The sequence below is a fragment of the Melanaphis sacchari genome, unplaced genomic scaffold (genome assembly GCF_002803265.2).
Source record: "Melanaphis sacchari strain LSU unplaced genomic scaffold, SCAv2.0 Contig55_pilon_pilon, whole genome shotgun sequence".
NCBI classification, from domain to species: Eukaryota; Metazoa; Arthropoda; class Insecta; order Hemiptera; family Aphididae; genus Melanaphis; species Melanaphis sacchari.
Window position 1 is genome coordinate 308,735 of NW_020271389.1, and position 9,700 is coordinate 318,434.

The following is a 9,700-nucleotide window of genomic DNA, read 5'->3' on the forward strand; positions in this document are numbered from 1 at the left end:
TTCTTTCTGTGCCTATTACATTTTTTTTATTATTTAGTTATGATGACCACATACGAATGAAATTAATCCACACCTTTAGATAAGGTTATTTTTACTATGCATTTGAATTTAAATTTGAAAACATTAGATAACTTTATAAATGCATTGTAAAATCCATTAAACCTGAATATATAATAATTTTATTGATAATTAAAAAATATATTCAGTTGTTGGCAAAATTGCCTATATAAAACTCCTTAAAAACAGGTGTTAATGAGTATAAAACGCCACTTACCGTATTATTAGGGTAATACACAGGTCCTATATCATTTTATCTAAAGAAAAATGAAATATTAATTATTTTGATAATAGACATTAATTGTATATTATTATGCTGAATAAACACAGATAATGTGGTAAAACGTCGGAAAAACCCGCAAAAACTTGTTTTGGAGGTGCTGGGATTTGAACCCAGGACTTTCAGCATGCGAAGCAGACACTCTACCACTGAGTTACACCCCCAGATAAAGACACTGGTAGATTTCACTATATTTAAGCTTGATTAGATTTTTGTATTAACCATTTTAATACTAATTAGGAATGAATAATTTAATTACAAATAAAATTAATTATAGTGTTTATATATTTACGATATTTACGACTAAATGGCAATAATATAAATTTAAAACTAATTTAGAAAATTAGTTTTTATTTAAATAGCCAATATTGGTATTACCATTGAGTATGTATAGTAAATACCTATATATATATAACTATATATACTCAATGGTATTACTTAAGTGATTATATTAACATTATATAAAAAAAAAAAAAAATTAAATAAATAAATAAATAATACAGTTGCGTAATTTTAGTTTTGAACAGTGAGAGGGGCAAAAGTATTGGCTGACTTTTTTAACTTAAAAAAAAAAAAATCACTCACACTAATTAATAATTTAGGTACATTTATGATCTCAAAACAATCTTTCTATTTCAAAATATTATAATAGATATTGTTTATAAAATAAATGTATAATTTATTTGTCATTTCACTCGTATTACATTTACATTTACGCATTAGGTACCTAGTCTATATTTTTTGCAAAAAAATTAACATAGATAGCTGCTAATTAAATATACTACTTAGATAACCTAATACCTATATTTATTTACTTACCTGCTTACACCTCAGCGACGTTACTTTAGGTTTTTTGAGGAGTCTAAAATTTTAACCAGCCTTTTAAAATTTTGTCTGATTTCAAAGTCCAGCTACTGTAGATGAAGGCGATGGTGTTCAATTCCTCACATTTCATTAGGTACATATGACGGCTGGAGGGAATGAAATCAAGTACACCCTGTTGCAAGTTTTGGCTGAATTTTCAAATAGGGCAACAAGATCCTATGAGCAGACGTGCTTAGTTGGCCCGATAGCCTGTCGCAGTCCTGTAACAGAGCCTATAGTATAACCAGTAACCACAGTTAAACTTAAATACCGTTTGTTGTGGAAGTAGACTAAAAAATTTGTCCGTCGCAAGTTTTTCTATACATAAAATAATAGTCAGTATCATAGAATACACAAACTAGTTTATAATTTCCGAACACGTGAATTGAAATATAAAACCAGGTAGGTACTTATAATAAGATGGATAATGCAAATCGTATTGATTTACATAAATCAATGTTAAGTTATTTAAATGATTTTTATTTGATATACCTAATATTACAATTTACAAATCAACACCGACATAAAATTGTAAATTAATCCATGTGGCTAGTGAAAAATGTGACTAATTGTATAAATACTTTCGGAGTTTTTGTAGCAAATCAAAAAACTCAAGAAAAATCTTATATCAAATACTCAAGTTTCAATAACTTATAAAATTACTATATAACCTATATCTATACTTACATATTATGTTATACTGCAATGAGGGCTGGGCCATTGCGAATGTGATCACACTATGGTAAGTAGGTATACCTAGTTACTGACAAAATTATATTTTGTCCAGCAGCGAGAGAACACTTCGGTTCTACGCAACTATCGAGACAGACTGTCGTGTGAGAAAGAACCAATTTTTGCCAGGCCGCGGTATGTTCTCTAGCTAAGCACAGAATAGGTATGCGAGAAGAAGATACAAAGTTTAAATTATATTTATTTTATTGTTTTATATAACTTTTAAAATTAACCATTAAGCTCGAAAATTACAAATTACATGTACTAAATTACTTAGGTACTTAGATCAAATGACAAAGTCAATATTCTGGATTAACAGAATAATATGGTTTATAATTTGAACAAAATTAGGATGCAAAATTTCGGAGAAAGTATGTAAGGGGAATTTGGAGAGTTAAAGGAATTGATTAGACGAGTACGTTTAGTGGATAAAGACGGGCAATCAATAAATTAAGTTATAATTAAAAAAGCTAGGTATATACATTTACCTAGTTATATATTATAATTATTTATTATACAATTACACCTAACTACTATAAATATTACAATAGCCAAAGCCCAAAAGGACCAATAGATACTGCTATAGTGCGTTTTATAACAAATGACCATTGTTACTAACGCGCTAGGTGGTGATTTTTACTCAAATCAGGGGTTCACAGTAAAGGCTGAGAAATAAAGAGCGTGTTTTAAAAAATATACAATCAGCAGAGGTCTGCATTTTGTGTACCCATAACAAAAAATCGCCACCTGTCGTGTTAGTATCGAGGGACATTTTTTGTAAAATGAACTATAATACATTACCTATCTACTTATACGTTCTATACGATCGCTAACAATAGAATAAATAATAATTGTTATTTACCTATCTCGACATTGATGATCGATCAAGCACATAACGTCATAATTCCTGTGGAAAAAATGAATTTTGAAATCAGTATCCACATGATAATTACTTATTTTTAAATTCAATTGAATAATAGTTTCCTATAATAATAATATACATAAAATTATAGTACGATGTGCATAACACAAATACACAATACGTCATTAGCTCTAAGACATTAGTTTCAAAATGAATCTAAAGAATACCTAAATGTTGTCATTTCAGAAGGATATCGCGTCTGGGGGTGTAACTCAGTGGTAGAGTGTCTGCTTCGCATGCTGAAAGTCCAGGGTTCAAATCCCTGCACCTCCAAACAATTTTTTGCAATTTTTTCCTACTCGAATAATGTCAATAATAACATAAAAAATGTTATCGACTACGAAATTTAAACGTTAATCATAACGTAAAAAATCGACCACAAGAATACTTTAAAAGCAAAACATTTGTCATAATTAATCGTACTGCGATGGCTTACTGTATACTAATGTGTACATAATATTGTAGGTATCTGGTATATAATATATACGTATTATACTATTATATTTTATGTGGCATGCTAAACAAGGTCAATGCCTTTTCCTTTTCTTGCAACCTATTTGTACTAGTAGCGCCATCTCTGACTATTTCTATGTTAAACAATCAGCAATAATTATTGTTTTTAATACTATAATATTATTTTATGTATGTTTGAACGTTACACTTATACATCATGATCTGTATAAAATGTTTTAAACTTTTATCTACATCGTGCACTTATACTACAGTCTATATTTACATCGATATTTTTTAAATTATATTACTTATGTTAGGTCCGAAGATGTATAATACAAATAAAGTATAAACTATAAATAGATAAATATAGATAGGAAATAAACATATAATATCATAAAATCAAAATCAAAATTTTATTTCCGACAAGTACTCTGTATATTATTTACCTGTAGGATTTTTTTTTGTTGCGGTATACATATGTATAAGTACTATTGGTGAATATGTAGGTGCATAGATGTGATCTGTATTTGATTTTGGTCATATACACATTACATACAGACATACAGTGGCATTGTATGCATCGTTGTGATAGACAGGATAACCATTATAAGCGAAAAAGGGTGGAACTTAAGAGACAGCAACCCCTAATTCACCAACATAGTGTATAATTCATTTTGACTTTATCCTGCGTCAACTGCAACTATGATAAACAACTTTCGGTAAACTCATGTAAAATATATTAAATTGTTTTTCGTATTTATTTTATTATGTACGTCATAATTTCATTACTACAATACATTTTTGAAATCATACCACATTACCATATGTCCATATATGTATAACTTATTGACTATATTATATAATGCAGTTATATGTAATTATTTGTAATAATTAATAAATAGTAATACAACTCTAAGCACACATTAACTAAACAGAATTTAAAATTGATTATTTACATATCATTGAAATAATCATTTTTGAAACTTAATTTAATTAATTATAATAATATAACTTCTATTTTCATAAATTTAAAAATTAATTATTATTCCGTTAGGTACAGTAAATTCGACTGTATTTCGTGTAATTTTAATACTATATTAATAGGATACCAGAGTGTTAAATAAAGATAATAATAATGATATTTTGTTGAAAAAAGGAACTGTAAAATTGACAAAGCTCGCATGTTATTTTTTAAGCAAATTCATATATAAATAAAAAAAAACCACCAACCATGTATCGTGTGAATAATAATTTTCTGTCAAACAAATATTTAAAATATAGATCAAATTAATATAATGTTGAAATTTGAGAGAGCTATTTAGCTTAGGTATATTATGTTTAACCATTTAATGATATTCGATATACCATCGCATATCCGGACATACCTAAAACCTACCTATGAAAGTGAAAAATAAAGATATAAAATATATCTATATATTGATCATAAATTATAGATTTTTACAATCTCCAACACGCAAGAGAATCAATTTAATAATGCAATTATTAATTTAATAAAATACATATACATAGAGTTTCTAAAAGTTTTCGTAAAATGCTAAATTGTATTATTATTCTGATTGATTGTGGGGCGTGAGTCAAAACTCCCCAGTAACAACGTCAGTTTACCGTTAAAAAAAATTATAGGGCTCAAGTCCTCGTTGATTTAATTCCCTGTTTGCAGTTATGAGGATAACTCATTTTTGAAACAAAAACGAGCTTATACGAGAAAAAAATTAAAGTAAATAACCGCTTTTATAATATAGTAAATGTATTTAATTTAAAAAAAGAAAAAATACCCAGAAAGCTGTATAACGAGAAAAAAATAAAGACAATAATGAGATAATATTTTAATAATCTAAATGAACCAAAAACTTTGAAAATATTATTATAATGTAGTGCTACCTCCTATCTCTGATGCTAACATGAATATTTAAATACGGTTGTGCCAGAAAAAAAAATTATAATACGATTTATACGTGAAACACCAACAAACGACCGGTTTTGACGATAATACAATTTATATAATTAATTAAAAGGATTATATTTATTCTTGTGGGAACGAAATTAATTTGAATAGCCAAACACAAACCTCGGATTGAGTTGGTCGAGATGAAATGTGATCAGGCGCGCACACGAGGGTAGATGCAGACAGTGGAATATTTGAAAAAATTCGCTCTTCGTCGTCCGAAGTCGTCGAACCGCGCGTTTCGCACGGGAATACTTAATTGACTTATACATATATTTAGGCACCTACCCTCGGGCCACGGCGATTATATAATTTCATATTATAGCGCACGAGCTTTCGCCGGTTACCCTCATGGCGTGCATATTTTAATTCAAAATTTCATCATCACTGCAACATCACGACACCTCCTCACCATTAAACAACTGTTAAAATTTCACACGGACCCATTTACGTAAAACCGCAATAATTAATTATATTATTATTTATAAAATTATATTATATTCACATAATTCATGACCTAGCTTATGGATATAATAATATATTACCGCAAATCGTTGAATCAACTGTCGCAGACTATTGTATAGATTAAATTGCACATTTTAATATTCACTCAGTCAGTTAGTCTTATATGTTCACATCAGTCAGAGTTGCAGTGATATAGAGTAGCATATTATTGTAACGCTCAACAAATGAATCTGTACCATAAAGGATAATCGGTAATAGATTAAGAACAATACCTACTGCAGCTCATAGATAATATTGGAACCGCTTTGGATTTTGTCGTTTTGATTATGTTTATAACCGTGCATACCTAGTATATATAAGTATCGTCAAAATCCTTCAAAATTTGAAGCAAAATTTTTAACTTTAAAACCAGAACCAACCTTTTATACTTAATAAGAAACGTATCGAAACAAGAATTAAATTGTTTGTTCTTTTACAGGTTTGTATGAATAAAACCCATAAATTGAAAAAAATCATAATGGTTCCTATATTCACGGATTAACGATTACCGAAATGTGCATTGTAGATATTTATTACCAATATTACTATTAATGCATGTAGTTTAGCACTTCAATACATATTGTGTCAAGACTGTCAAGCAATGCATTATAATTTGCAAATTTGCAAGTCAAGTTACGAAATTATTGCGAGAATAAAATCATTCCAACTTCCGACTATCCTTTTTTAGAACTGTATAATACTTGACCAGTGGCCTACTCAAATAATTGAATTATGGAACTTTATAATTGGTACATAATCTGATAATCAATGTATATTACTTCAATATGATTATAACACATTAGAACATATAACAATATGATTTGTGAATATCGTTATATGATGGTGCTCGATACTGCACCAGGAAACTTTTTTCGCGCGAGTCTACTTTACGCGGTACGCTGCAGCAGGTATCTTTATAGGTATCTGGACATCTGGTATATTATATGTATAGAACAATTTATTTTTCCGAGTGATCGGTTAATTCTGATCAGTGTATCCGTATTTATTGTTCCTTTAGACGGTCGTAATTTTTATTTACTATACAAGTGTACCTATATAGATATATAAAAATATAAGTATATATAATATCCTACGTGGGTTTTGTTTTGTTTCGTCAACCGAATAGGGTGGACGGCGGAACACACTGCAGCAGCAATAGCAACAGTACTTCGCGAAGGATGCGCCGTGGAGTATATATATATATATATATGTATATGTATTGTACTATACATACAATGACAAGCGGGCGAAAGGCTTTTTCGGTCGTTTTAAATTTATGAGCGCGCTCATGCACTACCCGAAGACTTAAGACCTCTCCTAACCCTCCCTCCCACCCCCTACACCGAAAAAAAATATCGCCATCGCATAGACCCAGAAATATACTTCACTGCGTAGAAGGTGTATGCGTGGTAAACGTGAGGGGGTAAGGGTATAAAATCGAATTATCCGCGTGCGTGTCTTGACCCTTTTTTCCTGTTTCCGGTGTTTTCGGTCCATTTGTTTTCCATACACTACACAACACATACATACGCGGGCGCGGGCACAAGACCGGACATGGATGACGGACAAACGTTTTTAAAAACCACAGCGCACTGTCGCCACACTGCCACAGTGCACACATACAAGCACGCATGCACTACAGATACACATATGAAAATATGATGTTAACGCACACATACACACGAGAGCGACATCCCCGAGCGCTTTTAAAATTTTCATTACGACGCATCCGGTACGGCGGCGGACTTGTACGTGCGATCCGACTTGTTTGTCGGCTTGTCGCCCTCGCGCTCGGCCCCGCCAATACACACCGCAACTATTGAACTATAGTACCACCTACACATACATACATATGTATGATTTACGCAGTACGGATGTGTCTATTTCTATTTCCCATTTCCTTTATACGTCATATACGACAAGCCGTGTACGGAGAGATAGATGACAAATAACAATAACATATATATTGTCTATAAACGCGTGCACCGTGCACTGCACATTATATTATTTATCTACTCACTAGTCACCACAACAGCCGCATTATTTTATACGCAATGTTATTACTACTGGGAATATAAGAACCGATATCTTCGTTTTCATATTTTGAAACTCCACCGCCAACTGTTCCGATAGGTAGATGGTCATCGCTGTTAGTGTTATCCCGACCAAAATATGTTCAAATAGTCCTGTGACGTGCAGTTAAATTAATATTTCAATATTATTGTATCGTACACAAAATCGATACTCATTAGGTACACGTAAAATTGTCATATTAAATCCTGCACTCTTTATCTACCGTAACTTAAACCTATTCCTATATAACAAGTATATTGTTATTTACCTATTATAAAGCCATACAGATATATAGCCATATAGGCATATTGCAAGCCTTTACATTATACAATTATATAGCCTATAAAATGAATGTATAAAAATTATTTAGAATTTAAATATTTTAAAAATATGTCATGTACTCGAGATTCATAAACCAATAGTGCTTCGAAAAAATGCACAGACGTGACGAGAGTTTTTGAAACAAAACATTTTTTAAAAATATAATCAAATACAAGTCTAGAATTGAATGTAAGTAATATATCATAACATAGGTACAATAAGTCTTAAACGTTATCAAATTGTTAAAATGTTACAAAGGTAGATACAAATATACAATTAATCAATCGTGTTTTTCTTACATTATATAATAAGTATTATACTAGGCGTATCTATTGTTTAAAAATAACGTTTTTTTTGCGAAATAAATTATTCGGAGTAGATTGGAATTTATCCAGAGTTCTATTCTTATTATCCGCGTTTCGAATAGGTTTAGGTATACGTGGACACGATACATTTATCATGTCATAAAAAATAACGTTCGATTTTAACCGTATATCTACTTACTCTACACTAGATTCATCAAATTTTTTTTCAAAAATATAACATTATTGATATCTTCAAACAGTTTAAACTTTATGTATTCAATAAAATTGAGTGATAATGAGTAATTTCCATTTAAAAAATTTACTGTCAAACATCTGGTACAGTTGACTGAACTAAAGACAATTGCATAATTCCACATTTCTACTGCTTTTTCCTGTACCATGTTTAATGTTGTTATCACGAATAGATTTCTATTGGTCATAAAATGAAAAATGTTCAGCAAAATTGAACGTAAATAGATAATGTAAATTGGTTACCAACCTACCCACCGTAATATAATAAAATATTCAGTTTTTATTGATATAATTTAATTATCATACGTGATTTCCTCCGGACCACACAGGTGCAGACGGTGCAGTTACTCGATGAAGGAAGTATCTGCTGAGCGTTAGATAAGACTTTCTTGGGTGAACAGGGTTATGATAACAAGACAATATTATACATATAAATTTGAGGTTTGCGATAATTGCATTATAAAAATTTCAGATGTCGAGGGAGAACATTTAGAGAAATCAATACAACAGAAGTTAAACTTAAAATGAGAGAACATCAGTTGAGATGTTGAGTCCATGTGAATGTCATAAACCTTTGATTGCCTACATAATATGTAAATAGGGCTCAGATGTTTATGCACTTAAAACTATTGTAATATGCACTAAAAAATTACAAAATCTGCAATCAAAATATGCATTTTTAACCAATAAAAATCCCAAAATATGCACAAAAATTTTTATTATTTATTTTAATACAATTTTAAATACATTTTTTAAATTTACATAGAGTTTTATTTACTTTAATTTACATTATTATTTATTAATTAGGGATTACCATAATTAGCGTTTTACTATGCTACCATAGTTTTTTTTAATTTGTTCAAATTTGTAACTGTGTCTATTATCGTCAAGTTAATTTTTATAATGTGAAAAGCTTTATTCTACATTAATTGATGTGATCTTAGACCTTGTCCAATAAAGTACTGTAATTC

At 30.1% G+C, this 9,700-nt stretch overlaps 2 non-coding genes across 2 annotated transcripts; one reads left to right on the forward strand and one right to left on the reverse strand.

The window, feature by feature from the left end:
- Positions 1 to 429: 429 nt before the first annotated feature.
- On the reverse strand, positions 430 to 501 carry Trnaa-cgc. Its single transcript has one exon. It is a non-coding gene; the product is annotated as a tRNA-Ala (tRNA).
- A 2,555-nt stretch (positions 502 to 3,056) lies between these two features.
- Positions 3,057 to 3,128, forward strand: Trnaa-cgc. The gene has a single exon. It is a non-coding gene; the product is annotated as a tRNA-Ala (tRNA).
- The last annotated feature ends 6,572 nt before the right edge of the window (positions 3,129 to 9,700 follow it).